The sequence below is a fragment of the Apus apus genome, chromosome 1, assembly GCF_020740795.1.
Source record: "Apus apus isolate bApuApu2 chromosome 1, bApuApu2.pri.cur, whole genome shotgun sequence".
NCBI lineage: Eukaryota > Metazoa > Chordata > Aves > Apodiformes > Apodidae > Apus > Apus apus.
This window is the reverse complement of record NC_067282.1, coordinates 3,484,345-3,497,390: the sequence shown is the minus strand read 5'-3', so window position 1 is coordinate 3,497,390 and position 13,046 is coordinate 3,484,345. Positions and strand designations below refer to the sequence as shown.

Sequence of the window (13,046 nt, the reverse complement as noted above, 5' to 3'; positions counted from 1 at the left end):
TGTTTTCGTTACACTCAGACAGGAATGTTATGTCCTTTGTTCCACCTCCTAAAAGGCAAACAATTTTGTATAGGCCTTTTGCAGCTTTTATAGCTTGATATATATGGGTCAGGGGAGGAAGGAGGAATACTCTTAGATGTTTTCAAGCTGCAGAAGAAGTTCTTCTGAATGCATGGAGGAGGTTTTAAGATCCCAGCTGAATTTTTTGCTGATAGCCTTTGTCTTGATGAGGAATAGAAATAAGCCCCCAGATTTGAATTACTTCCAGCTTCTGTCCATGTGAGCAGGTGGGCCAACTGTTCTCTGAGACAGACCTGTGTGGTTAAGGGTTCCATGTTTAATTCTGAACTCTTCCTTCCCCTGGAAGGGAGTGTCCAAAGTCTCAGTTACCATCATTGAAATGTCACTGTTTTTCAAACAGAATAAAAACATGCATTTGGTAGTTGCAAAAAAGATAAAGGTTTGCACTACCTTTTGGAACCACAGGGAGTGCTCTTTGTGATGTCTGCACATGTTAAGGTGCACGTTAAGGTACATGTTTCACAGAATCAAAGTGGTTGAGGTTGGAAGGAATGTCTGGAGGTCATCTGGTCGAAGCTCCTGTGCTCAAGCAGGGCCACTCAGAGACAGTTACCCATGGCTTTGAACAACTCCAAGGATGCAGACTTCACAGCCTCCCTGGGCAACCTGTGTCAGTGCTCTAGAAGTGAAGCAGTTGCCCTGGTTTGAGCCAGGATGAAGCCAATTTTGTTTCTACTGATTTTGTTTTGTTTTGTTTTCTTCAGTGAACTCTCTTTTAAGCAGCACACAGCTTTTCCAGCTAGTGGACTGATAATGTTTGGATGTTTATAGCTAGTGCTGAGACCCCCCCCTTTACAAAGGTTCTCTTGCTGTGTGGAGCTTGTCCTGAGATGGTGGTGTGGTGCACACTTTGGTGTAACCCGTGCAGTGTGTTTTCTGTTACACCTGCCTGAGGATCTAAGTCTGCTCCAAGGACCAGCTGTGCAACTCCAGCTCAGGCTGCCTTAACTTGTGTTATTTGCTTTGGAAATTGTAGTTTGAATTGCTGCTGGTAACCCAGCTGACTGTTATGGTTTACATTTAGCAATCTCTTTTTAGTGCTTTTCTTAATTACTTAGGAAAATAATTTTAGATGACTTAGCATTAGTTTTGGAGAAGCTGGCATATCAGAGGCTGTGAGGCTAGCAGCAGGTGCTGCAAGTAATCACTCTTCTAAATTAAGCAACACTTTCCAAGGCAGTAGGTTAATTTCTGGGTAAGCAGCTCTGCATACAGATTCTTAGAATCAGCTGGATTGTGACCCAGCAAGTGACTCAAGGCTTTGTGTAGCTTTAATCCCATGAATTGTCTCACGGAAGCCTTTTCGTTTTTAGGAAACTGGGGCTGTGCTTCAGCTTCAGTGCTGAAATAGTGCTGTCACACTGAAATCTGTCACCTGGCTCTCTGCTTGTCTTCTCAGCCCAGTCTGCAGTGCCATCAGAGGGGGATTTGGGGCATGGGGCAGGCATGTCAGTCTCCCTGGGAGCCCAGGCTACGTACAGGAGGAACACGGAAAGGAGTTTATGCCCCAGTCTGTGCTGCTGTGGATTTCTGTAACTAGTACAAAAGCAAGCAGAGTAGCACTGGAGAGCTTTGTGCCCCTTCCTTCTCCACCTTTGTGTGTGCAAGTGGCTTTCTGCAAAAATAGTCCCTCAGATTTCTCCAGTGGAGCTCCCTTGGGATCCATAAGCAGTAACCATTATCCTGTGGGACAGATTCTGCTCAAGTGACACTATCATTAACCTTTGCTTTGGCACCAGTATTCATGCTCAAGGCTAGGAGGTCACCTGCAGAAGCATAGGCTGCTCTCCAGACACCACTCTGACCTCATGAGGCTGGTTGGGTCAGTGGTGTTTGTGACTAAAGTCATTAAAATTGTGACTAAAATCACAACATGATTTTCACAGACTCTGCAGGGCTCTTCATTTCTGTCACTACACAGAGTGTGACTCTGGACCACTTCACCTCACTTGTGGAGTAGGACAGTGCAGTTCTTACCCAACTCAAGCTCTCTTTAAAGTCTGTCTTCTTGCATTAAGATGCCAAAAAGTTAAGTGGAAAGGGGGAATTTGTACTTAAAGGGAATCTCACGCAAAGTGGAAAAGAGAAGAAATAAGGCCCTTCTTCCAGGGATTCAAGAAAGGAGAGAACTTTTTGGTGCCTCCATGTGACTAGTCTGGGACTTGGCACTTCTCTGACTTACAGTTGGTGCCTCTTGTGTCTGTGGATGCTCAGCCTAGTTATCAAGTTGGTGCTTGGAATTACACACCTGCTAAATAAATCTGAAGCCACTTTCCATGCTCCTTAGCTTGATTAGCTTGATCATGTTCAGACAAAAAAGCTCCTAGACTTGAAGCTCTGTGTTGGGATACAGCCCTTTAGTGTTTAGAAAAATAATAATCCAGATGACAAACTTCTGAAGAGTGAGCTCAATTCTTATGAGCAGTGTTAAGGAATAACATGGTTATTCCTTAACTAATAAATTCCTTATTACTCTTGTAATTGGTTTAGGGGTCTGTAATCACTTAAATCTCTTTTATCTTCTCACTTTCTAGATTAAAACTGTACTGATCTGTTTGCTCTGAAATCTTGAAGAGGCACAGTTCAGATGCTAGTGCAGAGTCTAACAGACTCAATATTCTACTGAAAAAGGATTCTTACAATATAAGCCAAAAATGTTCTTTCAGTTTTTGTTCCTAGAGGTGGCTGCTTTGATTTAAACAAACACCTTAAACAAATGAAGAGTTGGTGTTGATTCTCCACTTATGTCTGTCAAGTAGGGGCAGATTCTAACCCTATTTTCAGGAAGCCTTGTCTGGTGGAGAAGGGGCTTTCCTCCAGCCTGAAGGGCATGGTTGAATTCCCTGCTCTATAATGGAAACAAGATGGATAAGTCACTTGGGTTTTTGATAGCTCAGCTTCTATTCTGAAACCTGAAATCTCACATGGTGCTGTGAGCAAAAAGTCCTCTTCAAGTGACATTGCAATTCTGTGGCAATCGGGACCAAAATGATCTTTTAATAGAAATGGTGAGGAGGAAATTCTACTCGCTGCTTAACATTGACTCCTCACTCTACAGATCTTGTGATGTCGGGTGCCTTGTGGGTTTAACAGATGGTCTGATGCACCCAGATCTTCTGAGGGTGTCCTCTGTGATGCTGCAATGTGCCTGCAAGGCTTGGAAACACAGAGTTGAAATAGGCAGACAGTGATGTGGTGATGGGAGCATAGAAACATGCTAATCATGCGCACGTTTTCTGGGCAGCCTTTTCAAAAGGGGTCAGAATTTGACCTCTCATGAGCACTGTGGGGTTGGAGGCAGCAAAATCCTGTTTCCCAGATGTTTCGACTCTGTGTGGGTCACAAGAGTTGGAAGTGTCAGGAAATGCAGCCACCAGATAGTGAATTTCTTGTGGGCTGGCTTTCTGAATGGTCTCCTGGAAGAGAAAGCAGAGGACTGAACAGCCTCTGCTCCTCTGCATCTCACTAAGAACTACCTTAAACTCAAATCTATCCACACCTTTTTTTCCTGGCTGCATGAAGAATTTGTCCTGTTTTCTATGATCAAAGGCAGAACTAGAAGAAGGAGGAATCCTGTACCTTTCCAAAGATAGGAACGCTGCATGAAGGGACTTGGACACATGAATAACAACAAAATATTACTCTGCCAGTCTGTCCTCTGAAATAAAACATGTCAAGTAAATTGCTGTAACATTAGACTGAAAATTGGCAACTGTGTTTGTGTGGCAATTTGATTCTGTTCTCCTAAAATACCCCTGGAGAACATCCAGCTGTAGCTCTGCTCTGATCCCAAGCCTGCCCTGCGGATGCCCTGAACGTTCACACCTCCGTGTTAAGCAGCAAGCTCTGATGGCCTGGTCTGTTTATTTGTGAGAAAGCTTTCAAATCTGGTTTGCTCTCAGAGGGCTTCCCATCTGAGAAAGAGCAATTGATACCACCCCAGTTTGAATTCTGGAAGAGGAAGGGAAAATAAAAATGCTTCAGAGAACTGAGCTTCTCTCTAGGCTGTGGAGCCAGCTGGGTGCCTTGTTCTGGCTTGCCAGCCTGTCTCATTTGGGGTTCTTTCTGAGAGGTCAACAATCGCATTCTCTCTGTGAAAATAAAGCCACTTTCAGTGTGGCCTGTGAGCCCTGGTCTCCCATAACCCTCCTCAGTGACAGTTGTGTGCTTTACTGACCAACACAAACGCACCGTCTCTTCCCTTTGCTCTTTCACAGTCATTGTTTGAAAAGCTTTCCACTGCTTTTCCTGAAAAATGACTTTTGAAGTTCAAACCTCCTTTCGTCCACTCTAAAGTGTGCATGATAACTTCAGGGCAATCGCTGTGTTAGCTAAGATCCTGCAGTCTTCCTGGAGGACAAACCCTGCTCAGCTTCTTGAACCCTGTTCAGCTTCTCTCACTCAGACTCCAGGGGCCAGGGATGACAAATTTCCTAGGTTTTCCACTCAGTGGTGACAGTGGAATCTGTGTGGCTGCTCTTTATTATGCTGTAAGTAAGAGTTTAATGGACTTGCATGCAATAAATTGCTATTTCATGTTGGTGTGTGGTTTTCAATAGTATGTCAGAGAATTACTTATGCCTTTTAATTTGCACTGAAAGGCAATATATAAAGAAATGTGATTATGTTACCACAGGTTTGTCAAGTGGAGAGCAGACAGGCTTTTGCTTGCTTTAAATATTTCCAGTCTAGAGCATCGAAGTCATAAACAGGACTATGAGATTTTTTTTAATTTTATTTTTTTTTTTCCCCATTTAGAATTGGGCTTCTTTCCTTCTCCTGCTTTTGGATCATCTTAAAAAATGACTAGTTTCAGGGTAAAATGCACAGTTACCAACCAATCTGTCAAAGTCTTCTTGTCATTTGGTGTGAGTGCTGCTTTTAAATTGGAACCTGTCTTGGCTGTTCAGCAGCACGTGTGCTTAAGTTTCACTCTTTACTCCAAAATGAGTCATGTTTTGATTCCTGAAAGATCCACTGTCCCTTGGCTGTCTTTTAAACTTCTTTGTTCTGTTTGGGTTTTTTTCCTTTTGGTTGTTGTCAGGGAGCTGCTGTGACAGCTGAAGAGGCTGTACTAAATCCTTACCTATTGTGTCCCAGTTCCTGCATTGATTACTTCCAGGGAGACAGTCTGACTTGCCCCACAGGTGTTGATCCTGTCAAGTGCAACCCCCTGCTGCCTCCAGGGATGCAATTAAGAATCAGATGCCTCAAACTCTGCACTAATCTCAGTGAAATTTGTGACTTCGATTTGGGCAGGACCCAGGCCCCCCCGTTCAGGGCAGTGATCCTGTATGAAGGTGGAATCCATGAACTGGCTGTTGCTTGGGTCCCCACAGGAGAAAGGTCAGATTGGGTTGAATGGGGCTAACAGCCACGTTTCCCTCAGGGAAGACATTCAACTCTGGCATAAACTTAACTAAGTACACATATTGACCAGATAAAGAGTGTGGAACACAGGGATGGGAAAGACCATTAACTAGTAGCAGGCTGGTTTCCTGAGCATCCCTGCCAGAAGATTTCAGGGCAGAGGCAAATGTGTTGGCAGCAAAAGGCTCTTGGACTTCCATGATCCCTGGCTGTAAGCCTGTCCACCTTGTCACAGGTCACACTGGGGGTGGCAGTAACTATCCTAGGGCTGTTCTGGAGGTATCTGAGGGAGAAGATGACACCTGGGGAGGTGGTACTGGAAAGAGGTTCTAGACAAGCATCTGCCTGTTGTTGGCATTACTTATCTCATCGGTAATAACAGAAGGGAACCAAATGTGGGGGGATTGTTGCACAAGTTCAGTGATGTCCTGGATGCAACTGCTTTGTGGGTTTTTTGCTTTTCAAGGTCTAGTTTGTTTGGCATTGAGTAGCTTTTGGAAATGTGTTTTTAGCCACTGTGCTTTTAAACTCAGCATGCTGGAAAACCTGTGAATTGTGGAAGGGTGAGAATATGTGCATATGCAGACAGAGAAGCTGGATTCAATTGTTACAAAATGCACCCTTGGAAACCTCATCTCAGATGTTGTCAGCACATCCTTTGCACTTTGCATTTTGCCAGTTTTCAGAAGCTGTCAGGTAGTGCTGTGTGGGAAACACTACAGGGCATTATGGGATAAACCCTGAAATCCTAATCCAGGCCAGACTCCCACTGTTTTCAGTGGGTGTTTTACTGGTGTTAAGGCCAAGGACCCCACTGCTATCACAGATGACCTTTCTGTCTTTTAAAATTCAAGCAGCTGTGAGAATTGCTGCCTGCATCTTGTATTCCAGTTCAGACTGCAGGATTGCAGCCCTTACATTTTATACGTGTACTTGGATTTGTGAACAAGAAGTTGGTTAAATGAAAACATTCCAGTAACTGGTCTTCCCATTCTGAGTAATGCTGGTGAAATGCCAGAGATCTGGAAACAGAAATTAGCTGGTGATTTGAAGCAGTGGATAAAAACAACTCTCAGTCTGGAGGGGAAATGCTGATGTTCTGAAAACTCTACTTTTCATAAATGTGAAGAAAATATAACCACTTTTAAAATGAAAACTTTAAAATGCTTTCAAAATATCAGCACAAATTTATTGAAACAATATTTGTTCAGAAAATGGATTTAAAAAATGATATACTTCTATGAAATACCTGCAACTTTTGCCAGAATATTGATTTCCAGTAAGAGATACTGAATTGCATGTATTTGAGAAGTTAACAGGAAAGTAGGTACCTGAAGTTCCTGATGGTTACCAGGTAGTTGAGGTCATGTGTTCTGACTGTCAGTGTAAGAAAGAGGAAAATAGTGTGTTTGGGCCAGCAACACTCAAAAGCCCAAAACAACACCAAAAGTGAAAAAAAAGAGAGGTCCAAAAACCTTTAAAAAATCTTGCTTGACATGAAGTCTTCCCAGCTGAAGTAAGAGTTCCTTTCCTTCACCTCAGCAGAGCATCATCAGTTTGCCTGGACAGTCTTGGTTTCAGCCTTGAACGCCGTGCAGGGGCAGCCCCAGAACTTGCTCAACTGCAGTCAAGGCTCTGAAGCCCACCCTGTATTTTCTTAATTCCCCGCTTCCCTTTGGGTGGTCTCTGCTTATTCATACTTCAAGCTAGGGAGGGCTCTTCTGTCCCATTACTTGGGCTCCAAGGGTGAGGAAGGGTTTTCCCACACTCCTCTTCACCCTCTGCAGTTGCGTTTCCCATCAGAATTGAATGCACAGTTGCAGAAGCACCTGGAAGGGTTGAGGGGTTTTTTTTGTCATGCTGTGTGCTCTCTAATTACCTGTATTGCTTTTCTTTTAAAGAGGTGAAAGACTGATGGGAGAAAGGCAGAACAAACATCTTTTCCATCTTTTTCCCACTCTCTGGTGCCTCCAAGATCACGAATGAGGCCTGTGTGAGAACTAGGACAAGTGCTTGCATTTCTCAAGTACCAGGGCTGTACTCCACATGTTAAAACTCAAACTGAGGATGTTGTACTACTGAGCCCAGCTTTTTCACTCATTTTCTGCTCAAGGCTGTCACTTACCACCTCTTTTAATCTGTCTTCATTACTAAACTGGGACCTTGGATGAGGCTTGTGCAGCCTGGGCTGGTGGGAGGTGTCCCTGCTCATGGCAGGGGGGTTGGAACCTGATGATCTTGAAGGTCCCTTCCAACCTTCACCATTCTGTGATTGACTAAATCCACTTGCTTCAGACAAGTAGTTTGAATGATGCTGTGTATCACTTTCCTCTAGAGCCTCCCTGCCACTTTCTCTGGCTTAGAATTGCAGAATTGGTGAGGTTGGCAGGAACTTCTGTGGACAGTTTAGTCCAACTTCCCATGTAAAGTGGTGGCAGCTTGAACAGTTGCTCAGGGGCATGTCCAGTGGGCTTTTGAGCATCCCAAAGGATGGAAACTCCATGATTTTTCTGGGCAACCTGTTCTGTGGTTTGGTTCCTTCCCCAGGATAAAAGTTATTTTGTTTGTTTGTTTTGTGTTTATTTTTTTCCCTCCCTCTTCCTTACATTTAAATGGAATTTCCTATATTTCAGTTTGTGCCCATTGCCCCTTGTGCTGTTGCTGGATACCACCAAGACGAGCCTGCTTCCATCTTCTTTACACCTCCATCAGGTATTTATGCATCTTGATGATACCCCCATTGAGCTTTTCCTTCTGCAGCCTGAATGGTCCCATCTCTCAGCCTCTCCTCATCTGTCAGATGCTCCAGTCCCTTCATCATTGTGGACCTTCACTGGACTATCTCCAGTATATCCATGTCTCTCTTGTACTGGGGAGGTGAGCACTTGTCCCAGCACTCCAGATGTGTCTCACCAAACTGAAGCAAAGAGGAAGGATCACCTCTCTTGACCTGCTGGCAGTGTCTTTCCTAATGCAGCCCAGATGCTGTTGACCTTCTTTGCTGCAAAGGTGCTTTTGGAGGCCCATGGTCAACTTGATGTCCACTTTCTTTGCACAGCTGCTTTTCTGCCTCTTGGCTCCCAGTCTGTGCTAGTTTCTGGAGTTATTCCTCCCTAGGGGCAGAGCTTTGCAGTTTTATTTGTTGAACTTCAATGGGTGTTGACCTGTTTCTCCAGTCTGTCCATATCCCTCTGAGTGGCATCACACCCATCTGGTCTGTCAGCCACCCCTCCCAACACTGTGTCATCTTCAAGCCTCCTGAACCTGTACTCTGTGCCATCACCCATCATCTTTTCTTTAGAAGGAATCCAGAACCCTGGGTGAAGTGTTTAATTAATCAGATCTCTCCACAGTCCTTGAAAGTACCTTCCTGTTCACTGGGGAAAATCAGACAGAGATGAGGTAACTTCCTTAGCACTAAAATAACATTAAATACTGAGCCTTGGAGTGAAGGACTTCATCATTATTATTATTTAAGACTTTAATTTCATGTATCTTTGATACTTTACCAGCTCATGCTCTATGCTAACACCATAGCAACCTTCTGTGTTACTATACAGTGGTGCTTGTTGGCTAAAAGCTGGACAGGGAAATCCATGGGGTTGGTAGGAAAGGTGCAGTAGAATGAGAGAAAGAATCCTATTGTAATTTAATAGTATTGCAAAGTGATTTCCCCCCCCCCCCCTTTCCTAAACTGTGCCCCAGAGGAAATAGGGGCATCAACTGAAATTTTCTCAGTGCTTTATCTACATCCCCCTCCCCCAAAACCTACACCCTAAGCACAATCTAAACCTCTGGGCTAACAGATGGTGTTGAGAGGGGGAAAGGAGGGGGAACAATTTGCATTTAAATAGGTGCAATAAAAAAGGGTCATGTCCCACAGACCAGCCCCACTCACCTGCTGTTTAAATCCCCCTGAGAAACAGGCAAGTGAGGCTTAGTTTTTTAACGTTTGCATCAGCTGTAGCTACTCTCTGAAAGCATTCTGCCCTAGAAAAGCTGCAAGCCCCTGTATCTTGCTGGATGGATTGTGTTCTGACCCCCAAAACAATGAGCTCTTGAGGATTTGGTCCTTTGAATGTGGTTGACAGCTGTGTCACTTTTGTTCAGCCCTCCCATCAGGGTGACTGCTGCTGTTGGCTACCATAATTAGTGCAAGCACTGATGGTGTAGAAATGGTTCAAACCAACTCTTGCCTCTTCTCTCAGCTTCCTACTTGGGTGGCTGCATCAGTCAGTCTTTGCAGGTGCTCCTGCCATAGGGTCCCGTGGCCTCAATATTCTGTGCTAGGTTTGTGTGTGAGATGTTGCAGGTGAGGTGGGGTTTGGCCCTGGTGACCTCCGTGCTGCAGCACAGCAGAGATCCTGAGCCCCATCACTGCTGGATGACCATGCTTAATCCTGCATGGATTTCTGACTGTGCACTGAACAAATTTGCCAGGTTAAAACCAAGACCTTGCTGCTTTGTAGGGATTTTCTTCTTCAGTGTAGAGGTCTAGAAGTTGTTCTAACTGTTATTTTGGGGGTGGAGAGGGGAAAAGAAACACCCACCACTTCTACATATTCATGAGGACTGCTCTGGTTCTGCCCTCTGTCCCAGCAGCAGGGAGTCAGCTTTTGTCTGCTCAGACAGGTTTTCACAAGGTTTAAGGCTGTGGAAAGCCAGTAATAAGGACAATCTTCCCATTTTGTCATAATGATGTTCACTGTGGACACACTGAAACCACCCTACCTGATCTCCCAGTGATATTTGAGGGATGCAGGCAGTGGAGGAGGCAAGAGGGCCTGGCAGCTGAAGCTTAGTTGTACCACGAAACACCAGGATGAATGAAATGTGTTTCTGCCTACCAGTTCCTTGGATTTACACACTCAAATACTAAAAATAAATAACATTGAAATCTTCCAAGTGGTTCAGAAATGTTGTTAGTTATGTCTGTTGACATCATCTTCACCTCCCAATAAGCCAGAGGTATTTGGGAGTTTGAGTTTGGTAGGCTTGAGGGCTCAGCAGGATAAGGAGTGGTGTAGGAGATGGCTGGGGAGCCACCAGTGTCTTCTGTGTGGTGACCTGGCAGAAAGAAACTTCTGCAGTGGAGGATTTCTTTTTCTGGAATTGGAAGACCTTGAATCTCTTCTTTCTTCAGCACAAGCCTGAACGGAAGTGGTGAGGTTACCCTTTTCTGAGCTGCCTGGGCCTCCCTCCAACAAGGAGAAGTGTCTTGGAAGAGGAAATGTGCTCAAGAATTGTCATGGTTTTCTTTTCTCATTTAATTCTTGAGTGTATTTATAGTGAGTAGCAGTGGCTGAATAACCTGAATGCATGAGGCCAATGCAGATTTGAGCAACAACCTTGTTTATGTACCTCTGGGGGTTGGTTTGGTTTATTTTTTTAATATATTAATGTGCATTCCAGCTAGTAGAAACAAGATCTGGTCTATGCATACTTACAGGAGTAACCAGGCAGGGCATAATACCAAGTTACATGAATTCAGGGCTGTCTCTTGTGCTTTATAGCTTTTTACAGCTTTTTTATTTCTTTATTTATTTTTGGATGGTGCAAGTCACACACACCCATGCACATACACACCTGTGTGTGGACATTTATACACACACGTGTGTGACATGCAGTTTATACACACTGTGTGCTGTAGAACATACTCTTACCTCACAGAATCATAGAATGTGTGGGGCTGGAAGGGACCTCAAAAGGTCATTTAATCCAGCCCCCCCTGCAGTGCACAGGGACCTTTTTAACTAGATCAGGTTGCTCAGAGCCTGATCAAGCCTGACTTTGAATGTTTCCAGGGATGGGGCCTCCACCACCTCTCTGGGCAACCTGTTCCAGAGCTTCACCACCCTCAGTGTAAAGAACTTCTTCCTGATACCCAACCTGAATCTCCCCTGCTCTAGTTTAAGGCCATCACCCCTCGTCCTATCACTACGATGGGTAAAATGCTTGTCATGCAGCAAGGCCCCCCAGAGCATGTGAGAGCAAATCCAGAAATGAAACATGATTTGTAAAATACTTTCCTCTTTAAAAAAAAAAATCATGTAAATTGTGCAGCTGTAGAAGGGCTGCATATTCCTTTTTGACAAAGGAGTTCAAAGAGGTGGAAATGTGAGGAAATAAGAGGTGCCCTTTGAGGCAATGTTTGCAGGTGGTGGGGTGAAGAATGGAAAAACCTGTGTTTATTGGCCTGAGATTTAGGCTGCTTTTATTTCATTGGTTTTCTTTTCACTGTTTTTGTTTTTAAAGTGGCTTAGCAAGTGGCTGACTGACATGGGATCATTTATTTCTCTACCTTCCTGAGCTCTCCAATGTGGAGAGGAGCTTGTACAGAAAGGATCATGCTGGTAGCTTACAGTGGTGGTTTGTTTTTTTTTTTAATCTTCTAGTTTTGCACCCAGAAAGTGATTGAAAAAAGATGTGCTGGATTGGGGCCCTGCCTAAGGCAGTCCTTGGGATAATAGGATTATTTGGCTGATTTTTAATTAAAATAAAATTTTAACTAGATTGTTTTGAGCATCCATTCAGCTCTGGTTTGTTATTACTAGTCTAATTACCTCCTAAATTAGAGATACCAATATTGTAATTCCCCCTCTCCCTAAGAGGACACTTTTACACAGCATTTCACATTCTCTAAATGACACCCAGGCTTGCAAGACAGAAAATGGTCTTTAAAGACATTAGCCAGAACTCCAGTCTTCTCTTTACCTGCCATGTCTTGACAGAGAGAATGATGAATGGATGTTATTCTGTATTTATTTTCCTCTCTCCTTACAGGTCTTTTAAATGCTCAGAAATGTATTCTGAAAAAATGCCAATAATGTCAGCCTGTGAGGAAGGAGCAGTTAATGAATCTCCAAGGAAGCACCCAAGAATACAGATGCCTCCTGGGGGAGAGAAAGGTTAGGAGGTAGTGGAACAGTGGCTGGAGACAGATCATCATCTTGTATCTAAGACAGAACCTGGTAACATATTAAAATGACAGACTGATTTGATCAGGGCTGCTTTTTGAGACCCCTTTTAAAAAAATAATTATTTGGGATTTGACCACTTCTGTCTGAGCTATCTGGGTTCTGCTTGGTCAGAACCCAAGCATTAGGCTTTTGTACTTTTTAAATTGGGTGAAGGATTAAAACCCTCAGGGGAAGTTTCACCGATGAGGCTGTAAATTCAGACCATGTGAGAAGTTTAAAGAATATATATTAGGCTCAAATCCAACTTCTGTTTTTTTAAAGCTAAAAGGGACCTAGCACAATGGCAGGCCACAAATTTGAATGTCTGTTTTATCAGTGTCTGTTGCTCTACTAAAATATTATAAAACTCCGAGGCTTTTGTTAAAGTAGAATGTTTAAGGTACTCTGATAAAACTAGATATACAGTGAAGAGTGTTCACAGAAAAACAAGAGTTATTTCCAGCCTAAAGTGACTTTTCTTAAAAATACAAGCAGCCAAACGTGCTTATCTTGGGAGGCTGTGAATCAGTACCTGCAAATACCAGTAGTACAAGAATAACCAGGAATGGTGGAAATTCAGCCCAGATGAAATGGCTGTAAAGAAAGAGTGGAAGGAGAGGCTGGTAGTGAACATGC

At 43.7% G+C, this 13,046-nt stretch overlaps 1 protein-coding gene across 7 annotated transcripts in view; it reads left to right on the top strand.

Annotated features, from left to right (window-relative positions):
• The window catches only part of PAK1 (p21 (RAC1) activated kinase 1), an 81,050-nt gene that overhangs the window by 19,459 nt on the left and 48,545 nt on the right, over window positions 1–13,046 (top strand). For 3 of the 7 annotated variants that reach the window (XM_051608727.1, XM_051608724.1, XM_051608728.1), the window contains one exon: window positions 8,085–8,163. The exons of the other annotated variants lie outside the window; for them this stretch is intronic. The gene's annotated coding sequence lies outside the window, so the exon portion shown is untranslated. The remainder of the gene's footprint in view (window positions 1–8,084; window positions 8,164–13,046) is intronic. 7 annotated transcript variants of the gene reach the window in all.